Raw genomic sequence first — 15736 nt, 5'->3', positions numbered from 1 at the left:
TCACAGGATAGGTGAATGAGTTTATCTGTGGGGTCACAGGATAGGTGAATGAGCTTATCTGTGGGGTCACAGGATAGGTGAATGAGCTTATCTGGGGTCACAGGATAGGTGAATGTGCCAATCTGGGGTCACAGGATAGGTGAATGAGCCAATCTGAGGTCACAGGATAGGTGAATGAGCCAATCTGAGGTCACAGGATAGGTGAATGAGCCAATCTGAGGTCACAGGATAGGTGAATGAGCCAATCTGAGGTCACAGGATAGGTGAATGAGCCAATCTGAGGTCACAGGATAGGTGAATGAGCCAATCTGAGGTCACAGGATAGGTGAATGAGCCAATCTGAGGTCACAGGATAGGTGAATGAGCCAATCTGAGGTCACAGGATAGGTGAATGAGCCAATCTGAGGTCACAGGATAGGTGAATGAGCCAATCTGGGATCACAATTTGTGTCCAGCACATGCGTGTGTGTGTGTAGTTGAGCTGTCAGCGTAGTAGGTCACTAACAACACGAGACCTGAATGGTCTCGTGTTCAACGCCTGTGCCGGACGAGACGTTTGGGCACGATTCCTTACACCAGATGCATCTGTTCTCCTAGTAGTAAATAGGACCCTAGGGGTTGTATCTTGGGGAAGGTCAGTAGGGAGACTTCGATGAGCAGGCTTGCTGTCACCTGTCCAGACAGGATCTATAGCCGTTCCAGTCATTATAGGTTTACTTCCCCCCACAAGATAACTTCTTTACAGTAACTTTCAGCAGCTTTACCTACAGTTTTCCAAGGAAATACTCCCGCATACCTTGGTCTACGTTCACTTTTGTGTACAATTTCTCTAATTCACCCCGAACATAACATACAATCCCATCTGTATTTGTCATATCCGTCCCATCACCTGCTTTAATACTAGTCACAAGTGCTGTACCCTTGTTATTCTTGACTTTACTTAACAAATAAGGAGAGAGTTTTTCACCATACATCCTATCATTAATCTGGAGGCGAACATTGACTCCTTCAGGCAGGGCCATGCTAATCTTCTCTGTGTACTCGCTGAGGATTATTAAGCCACTACAATATCTTACTGACCAACTAGCAAGTGTAGTTTAGTCGTGAACGGTCTTTAGGACCGAGTTAGCCTCTCAGTGTACCACACAGAGAAGCGTGGTACACCTCTCAGTGTACCACACAGAGAAGCGTGGTACACCTCTCAGTGTACCACACACAGAAGCGTGGTACACCTCTCAGTGTACCACACACAGAAGCGTGGTACACCTCTCAGTGTACCACACACAGAAGCGTGGTACACCTCTCAGTGTACCACACACAGAAGTGTGGGGTACACCTCTCAGTGTACCACACACAGAAGTGTGGGGTACACCTCTCAGTGTACCACACACAGAAGTGTGGGGTACACCTCTCAGTGTACCACACACAGAAGTGTGGGGTACACCTCTCAGTGTACCACACACAGAAGTGTGGGGTACACCTCTCAGTGTACCACACACAGAAGCGTGGTACACCTCTCAGTGTACCACACAGATTCCCTAATATTAAATAGGAAACAATTATTATATAATTAACGGGTAATAACTGTTGAAAATAGATTCGCATTAGTTTAATTAAAAAGGGTTCGCTGGGCGCGCATGTTACTTGTTTGTGAAAATATATCGCCCTTAATATAAGAAAGTTGTCGGCGGAAGCGTTTGTGCAGTAAAATTCATTTCGGTCAATGGAAAGAATGATTGACTGGGACAGCATGACAGCGTGTGGGGGGTGCTTCTTATTACGGCACAGCTGTGGCCAGTCATCACGACACAGGTGTGGGCAGTTATCACGACACAGGTGTGGATTGTCATCACGACACAGGTGTAGCCAGTCATCACGACACAGGTGTGGCCAGTCATCACGACACAGGTGTGGCCAGTCATCACGACACAGGTGTGGCCAGTCATCACGACACAGGTGTGGCCAGTCATCACGACACAGGTGTGGCCAGTCATCACGACACAGGTGTGGCCAGTTATCACGACACAGGTGTGGATTGTCATCACGACACAGGTGTAGCCAGTCATCACGACACAGGTGTGGCCAGTCATCACGACACAGGTGTGGCCAGTCATCACGACACAGGTGTGGCCAGTCATCACGACACAGGTGTGGCCAGTCATCACGACACAGGTGTGGCCAGTCATCACGACACAGGTGTGGCCAGTTATCACGACACAGGTGTGGATTGTCATCACGACACAGGTGTAGCCAGTCATCACGACACAGGTGTGGGCAGTTATCAGGTGTGAAGGATCGTCAAGTGTGGAGAGTCGTCAGATGTGTAGAGTCATCATGTGTGTAGTCATCATCTGGAGTCATCAAGAGCAAGATTCACGAAGCAGTTACGTAAGTACTTACAGGTTCGTAAATGCTTGCGTAACTGCTTCGTGAATCCAGGTCCAGGTGTGTAGAGTCATCAGGTGTGTAGAGTCATCAGGTGTGGAGAGTCATCAGGTGTGGAGAGTAATCAGGTGTGGAGTCATCAGGTGTGTAGAGTCATCAGGTGTGTAGTCATCAGGTGTGTAGAGTCATCAGGTGTGGAGAGTCATCATGTATTCAGTGGTGGGTGGAGAAGAAATCTGGCCAAGCGTGTGGAGGCGAGGCGAAGGACAGGAGGGAAAAATGTGGATTTGAGATGGGAAGGCGTGCGTGACAAGTGTGGGGGGGGGGGTGTGCCCCCTCCCCACACCCCATCACCCCCCCTCCAAGGCTGCCCCCACCCCCCAACCCTCTACCAAGGAGCCGCCCCCCCCCCCCACACACACACACACAAACGGAGAATTTCAGTGCTGGAGGCTGAGACACACACACCATATCTCATTTATGTCTCCAAGATGACTGAGAAAAGCTGCAGAGTTGGTCAGAGAAATGGCTTCTAGATTTCAACACCAGCAGGTGTAAGATGATGCAAATGGGGACACGTTGATAGGCGACCAAATGGAGACATATAAAATACTTGAGAGGATTAAAGTGGTATTGGGATCAAATACCAATAGAACACGAGAACATGGGACGTGGACACTTGAGAAACATATGAGCCATAGAGATGTTAGACAATTTTCCTTTAGCGTAAATAGTGAGAAAATAGGACAAACTAAAATAAAAATAGAGCAGGTTGTAGAAGCGAACTTAATTCACAATCTTAAAAGCAGATATGAGAGGGAAATAGGTCAGGAGTCAATGCGTTAGGCAATGGGCGGCTAGAAAGGCGAGGTACAAGAGCTAAAGCTGGATCCTGCACACACACACACACACACACACACACACACACACACACACACACACACACACACACACACACACACACACACACACACACACACACACACACGCGCGCGCGCGCACGCAAACCCCTGCAACCACCCCTGCCCCCAACACACACACACACATGGGGGGCCTGGTAGCCTGGTGGATAGCGCGCAGGACTCGTAATTCTGTGGCACGGGTTCGATTCCCGCACCAGGCAGAAACATATGGGCAAAAGTTTCTTTCACCCTAAATGCCCCTGTTACCTAGCAGTAAATAGGTACCTGGCCTGGAAGTTAGTCAGCTGTCACGGGCTGCTTCCTGGTGTGTGTGTGTGTGTGTGTGTGTGTGTGTGTGTGTGTGTGTGTGTGTGTGTGTGTGTGTGTGTGTGTGTGTGTGTGTGTGTGTGTGTGTGTGTAGTGTTAAGGAAAAAAAATAGTAAACAGTTGATTGACAGTTGAAAGGCGGGCCGAAAAAGCGAAGCTCAACCCCAGCAAGCACAACTAGGTTAATACACACACACACACACACACACACACACACACACACACACACACACACACACACACACACACACACGTCACGCACCAGACAAAGCTGGGAACAGCAGCAGCAGCAGCAGCTGCGGGCAGCTCCAACAGGTATCCGGAGGTGAAGGAAGTACCCAATTTCTCCCCCGTTTTGGCTTCCCGCCCCACCGCGTCTCCGCGCCGGGACTCTACCGTCATCCACAGTACTCTACTGGTACACCTCCTCATCAACAAGGGCCAAATGCTCGTTAATCCACCCGCCAAACCCCCTTGTTTATTAATGAAAACTGTTTACATCCGACTCACAACTGATGCCGTCCGAGCATATTTCGAACAGTGCTTCCCTGACAACCTCTGTTCCAAGCCTGGGGCCAGATTCACCAAGCAGTTACGCAAGTACTTACGAACGTGTACATCGTTCCTCAATCACTGACGGCTTTGGTTACATTTATTAAACAGTTTACAAGCATGAAAACTTGCCAATCAACTGTTGTTATTGTTATAAACAGCCTCCTGGTGCTTCGGAGCTCATTAACTGTTTAATAATTGTAAACAAAGCCGCCAAAGATTGAGAAAAGATGTACAGGTTCGTAAGTGCTTGCGTAACTTCTTCGTTAATCTAGCCCCTGCAACTCTGAGAATGCTTCACTCACCAACTACAAACACAAATAATCGCCAACAGAACCCAAAGACCTAACCTAACCTAACCTAACCTAACCTAACCTAACCTAACCAAACCTACACCTAGTTATACACAAAATTATAATATATAACAAAATTGCTTAATGGTTGAAAAGTACTGACGTTTGATACATAGTACTTTTAAATTCAAGAACGTGACTTTGGGGGTGGGCCGCAGCTTGGGCGAGCCTAGCGGGGGCGGGCTGACAGTGTAGCGCAGGCTGGCGTTAAGAGACGTAGTAGTTACTGAAGGGAAGCTTAGAGAACCTGCTTCCCACACACCATAAAACCTCATACCCATCCTGTGGGTGGTAGTGGACCCCATACCCATCCTGTGGGTGGTAGTGGACCCCATACCCATCCTGTGGGTGGTAGTGGACCCCATACCCATCCTGTGGGTGGTAGTGGACCCCATACCCATCCTGTGGGTGGTAGTGGACCCCATACCCATCCTGTGGGTGGTAGTGGACCCCATACCCATCCTGTGGGTGGTAGTGGACCCCATACCCATCCTGTGGGTGGTAGTGGACCCCATACCCATCCTGTGGGTGGTAGTGGACCCCATACCCATCCTGTGGGTGGTAGTGGACCACCATACCCATCCTGTGGGTGGTAGTGGACCCCATACCCATCCTATGGGTGGTAGCGGACCCCATACCCATCCTGTGGGTGGTAGTGGACCCCATACCCATCCTGTGGGTGGTAGTGGACCAGATACCCATCCTGTGGGTGGTAGTGGACCCCATACCCATCCTATGGGTGGTAGTGGACCCCATACCCATCCTGTGGGTGGTAGTGGACCCCATACCCATCCTATGGGTGGTAGTGGACCCCATACCCATCCTGTGGGTGGTAGTGGACCAGATACCCATCCTGTGGGTGGTAGTGGACCCCATACCCATCCTATGGGTGGTAGTGGACCCCATACCCATCCTGTGGGTGGTAGTGGACCCCATACCCATTCTGTGGGTGGTAATGGACCCCATACCCATTCTGTGGGTGGTAATGGACCCCATACCCATCCTGTGGGTGGTAGTGGACCCCATACCCATCCTGTTGGTGGTAGTGGACCCCATACTATTCCTGTGGGTGGTAGTGGACCCCATACCCATCCTGTGGGTGGTAGTGGACCCCATACTATTCCTGTGGGTGGTAGTGGACCCCATACCCATCCTGTGGGTGGTAGTGGACCCCATACTTATCCTGTGGGTGGTAGTGGACCCCATACCCATCCTGTGGGTGGTAGTGGACCCCATACTATTCCTGTGGGTGGTAGTGGACCCCATACCCATCCTGTGGGTGGTAGTGGACCCCATACTTATCCTGTGGGTGGTAGTGGACCCCATACCCATCCTGTGGGTGGTAGTGGACCCCATACTATTCCTGTGGGTGGTAGTGGACCCCATACTATTCCTGTGGGTGGTAGTGGACTCCATACCCATCCTGTGGGTGGTAGTGGACCCCCATACCCATCCTGTGGGTGGTAGTGGACCCCGTACTATTCCTGTGGGTGGTAGTGGACCCCATACCCATCCTGTGGGTGGTAATGGACCCCATACCCATCCTGTGGGTGGTAGTGGACCCCATACCCATCCTGTGGGTGGTAGTGGACCCCCATACCCATCCTATGGGTGGTAGGGGACCCCATTCCCATCCTGTGGGTGGTAGTGGACCCCCATACCCATCCTGTGGGTGGTAGTGGACCCCATACCCATCCTGTGGGTGGTAGTGGACCCAGTACTATTCCTGTGGGTGGTAGTGGACCCCCATACCCATCCTGTGGGTGGTAGTGGACCCCATACCCATCCTGTGGGTGGTAGTGGACCCCCATACCCATCCTGTGGGTGGTAGGGGACCCCATTCCCATCCTGTGAGTGGTAGTGGACCCCATACCCATCCTGTAGGTGGTAGTGGACCCCATACCCATCCTGTGGGTGGTAGTGAACCCCATACTATTCCTGTGGGCGGTAGTGGACCCCCATACTATTCCTGTGGGTGGTAGTGGACCCCATACCCATCCTGTGGGTGGTAGTGGACCCCATACCCATCCTGTGGGTGGTAGTGGACCCCATACCCATCCTGTGAGTGGTAGTGGACCCCATACCCATCCTGTGGGCGGTAGTGGACCCCATACCCATCCTGTGGGTGGTAGTGGACCCCATACCCATCCTGTGGGCGGTAGTGGACCCCTTACTCATCCTGTGGGCGGTAGTGGACCCCATACCCATCCTGTGGGTGGTAGTGGACCCCATACTCATCCTGTGGGCGGTAGTGGACCCCATACCCATCCTGTGGGCGGTAGTGGACCCCATACCCATCCTGTGGGTGGTAGTGGACCCCATACCCATCCTGTGGGTGGTAGTGGACCCATACCCATCCTGTGGGTGGTAGTGGACCCCATACCCATCCTGTGAGTGGTAGTGGACCCCATACCCATCCTTTGGGCGGTAGTGGACCCCATACCCATCCTGTGGGTGGTAGTGGACCCCATACCCATCCTGTGGGCGGTAGTGGACCCCTTACTCATCCTGTGGGCGGTAGTGGACCCCATACCCATCCTGTGGGTGGTAGTGGACCCCATACTCATCCTGTGGGCGGTAGTGGACCCCATACCCATCCTGTGGGCGGTAGTGGACCCCATACCCATCCTGTGGGTGGTAGTGGACCCCATACACATCCTGTGGGCGGTAGTGGACCCCATACCCATCCTGTGGGCGGTAGTGGACCACCATACCCATCCTGTGGGTGGTAGTGGACCACCATACCCATCCTGTGGGTGGTAGTGGACCACCATACCCATCCTGTGGGTGGTAGTGGACCACCATACCCATCCTGTGGGTGGTAGTGGACCCCATACCCATCCTGTGGGTGGTAGTGGACCACCATACCCATCCTGTGGGTGGTAGTGGACCCATACCCATCCTGTGGGCGGTAGTGGACCACCATACCCATCCTGTGGGTGGTAGTGGACCACCATACCCATCCTGTGGGTGGTAGTGGACCACCATACCCATCCTGTGGGTGGTAGTGGACCACCATACCCATCCTGTGGGTGGTAGTGGACCACCATACCCATCCTGTGGGTGGTAGTGGACCACCATACCCATCCTGTGGGTGGTAGTGGACCACCATACCCATCCTGTGGGTGGTAGTGGACCACCATACCCATCCTGTGGGCGGTAGTGTAAAAATGTTACCACAGACCCACAATGGGCTCAAGAACTGAACACCAAAATTAATTTAGCTAAGGAGGTTAGTGTTGGTAATTAGCTAGTTACAATTATTATATAAATGGGTTCGACAACGACTACATATTTAATTTTTTTTTAATTTTGCCCCGAGGGGCGAGTTTATTGGGCAGCGCCACTCATCCTGTGAGTGAACACACCACCATAGTGACAGTATTGGGCAGCGTCACTCATCCTGTGAGTGGACACACCGCCATAGTGACAGTATTGGGCAGCGTCACTCATCCTGTGAGTGGACACACCGCCATAGTGACAGTATTGGGCAGCGCCACTCATCCTGTGAGTGGACACACCGCCATAGTGAGAGTATTGGGCAGCGCCACTCATCCTGTGGGTGAACACACCGCCATAGTGACAGTATTGGGCAGCGTCACTCAACCTGTGAGTGAACACACCGCCATAGTGACAGTATTGGGCAGCGCCACTCAACCTGTGAGTGAACACACCGCCATAGTGACAGTATTGGGCAGCGCCACTCATCCTGTGAGTGGACACACCGGCATAGTGACAGTACTGGACAGCGTCACTCATCCTGTGAGTGGACACACCGCCATAGTGACAGTATTGGGCAGCGCCACTCATCTTGTGAGTGGACACACCGCCATAGTGACAGTATTGGGCAGCGCCACCCATCCTGTGAGTGGACACACCGCCATAGTTACAATATTGGGCAGCGCCACTCATCCTGTGAGTGGACACACCGCCATAGTGACAGTATTGGGCAGCGCCACTCATCCTGTGAGTGGACACACCGCCATAGTGACAGTATTGGGCAGCGCCACTCAACCTGTGAGTGAACACACCACCATAGTGACAGTATTGGGCAGCGCCACTCATCCTGTGAGTGGACACACCGGCATAGTGACAGTACTGGACAGCGTCACTCATCCTGTGAGTGGACACACCGCCATAGTGACAGTATTGGGCAGCGTCACTCATCCTGTGAGTGGACACACCGCCATAGTGACCGTATTGGGCAGCGCCACTCATCCTGTGAGTGGACACACCGCCATAGTGACCGTATTGGGCAGCACCACTCATCCTGTGAGTGGACACACTGCCATAGTGACAGTATTGGGCAGCGTCACTCATCCTGTGAGTGGCCACACCGTCATAGTGACAGTATTGGGCAGCGTCACTCATCCTGTGAGTAGACACACCACCATAGTGACAGTATTGGGCAGCGCCACTCATCCTGAGAGTGGACACACCGCCATAATGACAGTATTGGGCAGCGCCACCCATCCTGTGAGTGGACACACCGCCATAGTTACAATATTGGGCAGCGCCACTCATCCTGTGAGTGGACACACCGCCATAGTGACAGTATTGGGCAGCGCCACTCATCCTGTGAGTGGACACACCGCCATAGTGACAGTATTGGGCAGCGCCACTCTTCCTGTGAGTGGACACACCGCCATAGTGACAGTATTGGTCAGCGCCACTCATCCTGTGAGTGGACACACCGCCATAGTGAGAGTATTGGGCAGCGCCACTCATCCTGTGAGTGGACACACCGCCATAGTGAGAGTATTGGGCAGCGCCACTCATCCTGTGAGTGGACACACCGCCAGAGTGAGAGTATTGGGCAGCGCCACTCATCCTGTGAGTGGACACACCGCCATAGTGACAGTATTGGGCAGCGCCACTCATCCTGTGAGTGGACACACCACCATAGTGACAGTATTGAGCAGCGCCACTCATCCTGTGAGTGGACACACCGCCATAGTGACAGTATTGGGCAGCGCCACTCATCCTGTGAGTGAACACACCGCCATAGTGACAGTATTGGGCAGCGTCACTCATCCTGTGAGTGGACACACCGCCATAGTGACAGTATTGGGCAGCGTCACTCATCCTGTGAGTAGACACACCACCATAGTGACAGTATTGGGCAGCGCCACTCATCCTGAGAGTGGACACACCGCCATAATGACAGTATTGGGCAGCGCCACCCATCCTGTGAGTGAACACACCGCCATAGTGACAGTATTGGGCAGCGCCACTCATCCTGTGAGTGGACACACCGCCATAGTGACAGTATTGGGCAGCGCCACTCATCCTGTGAGTGGACACACCGCCATAGTGACAGTATTGGGAAGCGCCAGTCATCCTGTGAGTGGACACACCGCCATAGTGACAGTATTGGGCAGCGCCACTCATCCTGTGAGTGGACACACCGCCATAGTGAGAGTATTGGGCAGCGCCACTCATCCTGTGAGTGGACACACCGCCATAGTGAGAGTATTGGGCAGCGCCACTCATCCTGTGAGTGGACACACCGCCAGAGTGACAGTATTGGGCAGCGCCACTCATCCTGTGAGTGGACACACCGCCATAGTGACAGTATTGGGCAGCGCCACTCATCCTGTGAGTGGACACACCACCATAGTGACAGTATTGAGCAGCGCCACTCATCCTGTGAGTGGACACACCGCCATAGTGACAGTATTGGGCAGCGCCACTCATCCTGTGAGTGAACACACCGCCATAGTGACAGTATTGGGCAGCGTCACTCATCCTGTGAGTGGACACACCGCCATAGTGACAGTATTGGGCAGCGCCACTCATCCTGTGAGTGAACACACCGCCATAGTGACAGTATTGGGCAGCGCCACTCATCCTGTGAGTGGACACACCGCCATAGTGACAGTATTGGGCAGCGCCACTCATCCTGTGAGTGGACACACCGCCATAGTGACAGTATTGGGCAGCGTCACTCATCCTGTAAGTGGACACACCGCCATAGTGACAGTATTGGGCAGCGCCACTCATCCTGTGAGTGGACACACCGCCATAGTGACAGTATTGGGCAGCGCCACTCATCCTGTGAGTGGACACACCGCCATAGTGACAGTATTGGGCAGCGTCACTCATCCTGTAAGTGGACACACCGCCATAGTGACAGTATTGGGCAGCGCCACTCATCCTGTGAGTGGACACACCGCCATAGTGACAGTATTGGGCAGCGCCACTCATCCTGTGAGTGGACACACCGCCATAGTGACAGTATTGGGCAGCGTCACTCATCCTGTAAGTGGACACACCGCCATAGTGACAGTATTGGGCAGCGCCACTCATCCTGTGAGTGGACACACCGCCATAATGACAGTATTGGGCAGCGCCACTCATCCTGTGAGTGGACACACCGCCATAGTGACAGTATTGGGCAGCGCCACTCATCCTGTGAGTGGACACACCGCCATAGTGACAGTATTGAGCAGCGCCACTCATCCTGTGAGTGGACACACCGCCATAGTGACAGTATTGGGCAGCGCCACTCATCCTGTGAGTGAACACACCGCCATAGTGACAGTATTGGGCAGCGTCACTCATCCTGTGAGTGGACACACCGCCATAGTGACAGTATTGGGCAGCGCCACTCATCCTGTGAGTGAACACACCGCCATAGTGACAGTATTGGGCAGCGCCACTCATCCTGTGAGTGGACACACCGCCATAGTGACAGTATTGGGCAGCGCCACTCATCCTGTGAGTGGACACACCGCCATAGTGACAGTATTGGGCAGCGTCACTCATCCTGTAAGTGGACACACCGCCATAGTGACAGTATTGGGCAGCGCCACTCATCCTGTGAGTGGACACACCGCCATAGTGACAGTATTGGGCAGCGCCACTCATCCTGTGAGTGGACACACCGCCATAGTGACAGTATTGGGCAGCGCCACTCATCCTGTGAGTGGACACACCGCCATAGTGACAGTATTGGGCAGCGCCACTCATCCTGTGAGTGGACACACCGCCATAGTGACAGTATTGGGCAGCGCCACTCATCCTGTGAGTGGACACACCGCCATAGTGACAGTATTGGGCAGCGCCACTCATCCTGTGAGTGGACACACCGCCATAGTGACAGTATTGGGCAGCGCCACTCATCCTGTGAGTGGACACACCGCCATAGTGACAGTATTGGGCAGCGCCACTCATCCTGTGAGTGGACACACCGCCATAGTGACAGTATTGGGCAGCGCCACTCATCCTGTGAGTGGACACACCGCCATAGTGACAGTATTGGGCAGCGCCACTCATCCTGTGAGTGGACACACCGCCATAGTGACAGTATTGGGCAGCGCCACTCATCCTGTGAGTGGACACACCGCCATAGTGACAGTATTGGGCAGCGCCACTCATCCTGTGAGTGGACACACCGCCATAGCAGCATGTACAACACTCCCCAATAGGAAGAAAACCCGCTGGGTTGCAAGTAGAGACTACAAGGTAAGTCACACGCGGTGCAGCCCGTCCTCCTCAGGCTCCCCACAAGAAACTGCCGTACACACCTGCTTTTATCCTATCCCACCAGAGGTCCCAAAACAGAAAACGGGACAGTATGTCAATTTCGCGAGCAATCTCCCTCACAACACCTGCCTCCCTCATAACACCTGCCTCCCTCATAACACCTGCCTCCCTCATAACACCTGCCTCCCTCACAACACCTGCTTCCCTCATAACACCTGCCTCCCTCATAACACCTGCCTCCCTCATAACACCTGCCTCCCTCACAACACCTGCCAACACAGGCAAGACTAAGTTTGGGAGTCGAGCTTATGAAAAAAATGAAGCGAAGAAACCAGGAAGACTGTGGAAGGACGCGCTGATGGAGTGGTGTATGAGAGAGAGAGAGAGAGAGAGAGAGAGAGAGAGAGAGAGAGAGAGAGAGAGAGAGAGAGAGAGAGAGAGAGAGAGAAAAGGGGGGGGGTTAGGTAGGCAGGTAGGTAGGTGGGAGAGGTGGTGAGAGAGAGAGAGAGAGAACATTAGGTGTGAGAGGGGAAGTGATAACTATGTGAACGAGACCTGTCTTTAAGAGCGCCACTGACACGGGATAAGAACACACACACCCGCACCTACCCTCACCAGGTTCCAGGCACCATCTTGGTGATCCAGACTGCTACAGCACACTGTTGGTACTAACTCCCAGCCATATTGCCGCCCCCCTTCTCTCGCAGCGGAATAAGACAAGTGATAGACCAATACTTAAGACACTATAACAGACCCAGGGAGAGTGGTCGCACAAATTGGAGTAAGAGGCTCACACACACACATTCCCTTCCTAGTGCAACACATCTGGCTCCACTTTCCCCTTGCTTTCCCTCCCATCTCCACTTTCCTCAGCTTCCTTCCCATCTCCACTTTCCTTGGCTTTCACCCCTCACATTCTCATGCGTTTTAGAATTATCTCTAATCGATGTCTATTATCTCTGAGTTTGCTTGTGGTTCTCATCCTTCTCAGACTGGTTCACAATGGTGAGACAGAGGAGAGCTGTGAGACGAGAGCATCTTGGCACATCTCATACACCGTTTGAGAAATGGCTACTAGACTTCAATCTTGAAAAGTGCAAACTTATGGAGAGAAGCGCCAGATGAAGAAACCCACAACAGTACCGCAACACATGGGGCGCCTGGTGGCTGAGTGGACAGTACTCAGTACTCGTAATCCTGGCGACCGGGGTTCGATCCCCGGCAATGGCAGAGACAGATGGGCAAACTTTCTTTCACCCTGATGCCCTTGTTACCTAGCAGTAAAACGGTACCTGGGAGTTAGACAGCTGTTACGGGCTGCTTCTTGGGGATGTGTGTGTGTGTGTGTGTGTGTGTGTGTGTGTGTGTGTGTGTGTGTGTGTGTGTGTGTGTGTGTGTGTGTGTGTGTGTGTGTGAGAAAAAAATTGATCGTTGATTGACAGTTGAGAGGCGGGCCGAAAGAGCAGAGCTCAACCCCCGCAAGCACAACTAGGTGAATACATGAGTAATTAACGCTGATACGGCTGTGAGTACACAAACAACATGGCTGCTAGAGCTCAACCCGGGCAAGTGCAATGTAATGAAGAATGCGGGCGAGTAGAGGAGGCCAGAAAATGAGGAACTAAAGGTTGCTGACAAAGAAACATGGCACCAGTCTTGACCTCCACACCCCACATCAGAGCAGCCTTCTGCAACTTGAACACGGAGGCATCCAAGATGCTATACACCATACCTGAATATGCTGCACCAGCATGGAACCCAACACACCAAGAAAGTTGAGAAAGTCAATTCGCCAAGAGACTGGTCCCGTGGGTGAGGGACATGAGCTACGAGGACACACTGTAGGAACAAAACCTCTCCACACTGCAAAACCCCCGCAGGATGAACTACGCCTGTGGGTAGAGAGGATTAACGAGGACTACACAACACGAGGACGAAGAAGGATGACAGGTGAACACATACACGAGGCCTTAGTCACCTTCTGTGGTTAACACCTCACTGCAACACTTCTCTTGCCCCTCTCCATATGACGCTTGTATATTTATGCTTGTTAGAATTATAATATTTGCCACTGTACAACCACAGCCGGGCTGTGGTGGGTATGTGGGCCTGCGGGCCGCTCCAAGCAATAGCCTGGTGGACCAAACTCTCACAAGTCGAGCCTGGCCTCGGGCCGGGCTTGGGCAGTAGAAGAACTCCCAGAACCCCATCAACCAGGTATCAACCAGGTATCAACCACATTGTGTAGTTGACTGCATAATGAACATATGTAGTATCTTCTTGAGGTTATCTTGAGATGATTTCGGGGCTTAGTGTCCCCGCGGCCCGGTCCTCCACCTCCAGGAAGCAGCCCGTGACAGCTCACTAACTCCCAGGTACCTATTTACTGATAGGTAACAGGGGCATCAGGGTGAAAGAAACTCTGCCCATTGTTTCTCGCCGGCGCCCAGGATCGAACACGGGACCAGAGGATCACGTGTCCAGTGTTGTGTCGGCTCAGCCGCCGACTCCCCCGGACAGTAGCACAGAGTTCTACCCCTACATGACACAACACAAATTGAGATATGCTCTACCCACCTGTTGTTGATTCTGGGGATCAATGTGCCCGCGGCCCGGTCTCGGCACTGTAAACGCATGACCACTGTAGTGTAAAAAAGTGAAACATTACAGAAGTGAAGACATGGCCTTCATGAAGGGAGGCCTGGTCGAGGACCGGGCCTCGGGGACGCTAAGCCCCGGAAGCACCTTAAGGTAACCTCAAGGTATGGCAGGAAGGTGTAGTGAGTGGTGACAAGTGCCACATCAACTAACAACTCTTACGTCAATGTCCAAAGTGATCACAACTCACACCATAGTTTACAGGTAAAGTGCGAGGTAAACCTCTCATAAATGTCAGTACTCATGACAACTAATGGTCCAACGTACAAAAATGGGGCCAGATTTACGAAGCAGTTACGCAAGCACTTACGAACCTGGGGTCAGATTCACGAAGCAGTTACGCAAGTACTTACAAACGTGTACATCTTCGACGGCTTTTGGTTACATTTATTAAACAGTTTACAAGCATGAAAACTTGCCAATCAACTGTTGTTATTGTTATAAACAGCCTCTTGGTGTTTCGGAGCTCATTAACTGTTTAACAATTGTAAACAAAGCCGCTAAAAATTGAGAAAAGATGGACAGGTTCGTAAGTGCTTGCGTAGCTGCTTCGTGAATCTGGCCCCCCTGGTTCGTAAGTGCTTGCGTAACTGCTTCGTGAATCTACGCCCCTGGACTGATGCGCCCCAAAACAGTCACTTTTCGAAGTAATTCTAACTTAAGAGTTTAAACTAACTCTGTAGAGGACACGAGGCAAAGACAACCAAAGCTAAGCTTCCCTAGGGCTAGCAAGGCACATATATGTACTAAATTAGGCCTAAGTTGGCGTATACTAGGCTTATTTAGGCCTAGGTTCATTTAAAGTGCACAGGTGCTGTTCCACTTTTTTTGAGCACGGCAAAAAAGTATTTAAATTGTACGAAACGTAAACGTTCCTAAAGTAGTCCATTTTTTGTACGTTTTTCCAAGAGTCCAATTTTTGTAGGTTGAAGCCACAGTTGGCAGGAGTACTACCATTTTAGGAGGATGGGTTGTGTGGGGTAGTTCCAGCTAGACCAGCAACCTCCACACAGCGCCGGTCGCTGTGTGGAGGTTGCTGGTCTAATATCTGCATCTCTGCAACTGTCTCTG

At 52.3% G+C, this 15736-nt stretch overlaps 1 protein-coding gene across 6 annotated transcripts in view; it reads right to left on the bottom strand.

Moving 5' to 3' along the window:
- LOC123756854 (filaggrin-2) overlaps positions 1-15736 on the bottom strand; it is a 238436-nt gene that overhangs the window by 204523 nt on the left and 18177 nt on the right. The gene's annotated exons all lie outside the window — the stretch shown is intronic.

Source organism: Procambarus clarkii, chromosome 26 (genome assembly GCF_040958095.1).
Source record: "Procambarus clarkii isolate CNS0578487 chromosome 26, FALCON_Pclarkii_2.0, whole genome shotgun sequence".
Classification (NCBI taxonomy): Eukaryota; Metazoa; Arthropoda; class Malacostraca; order Decapoda; family Cambaridae; genus Procambarus; species Procambarus clarkii.
Note: the sequence above shows the minus strand (reverse complement) of the source record. Positions and strands in the feature narration are given on the sequence as shown.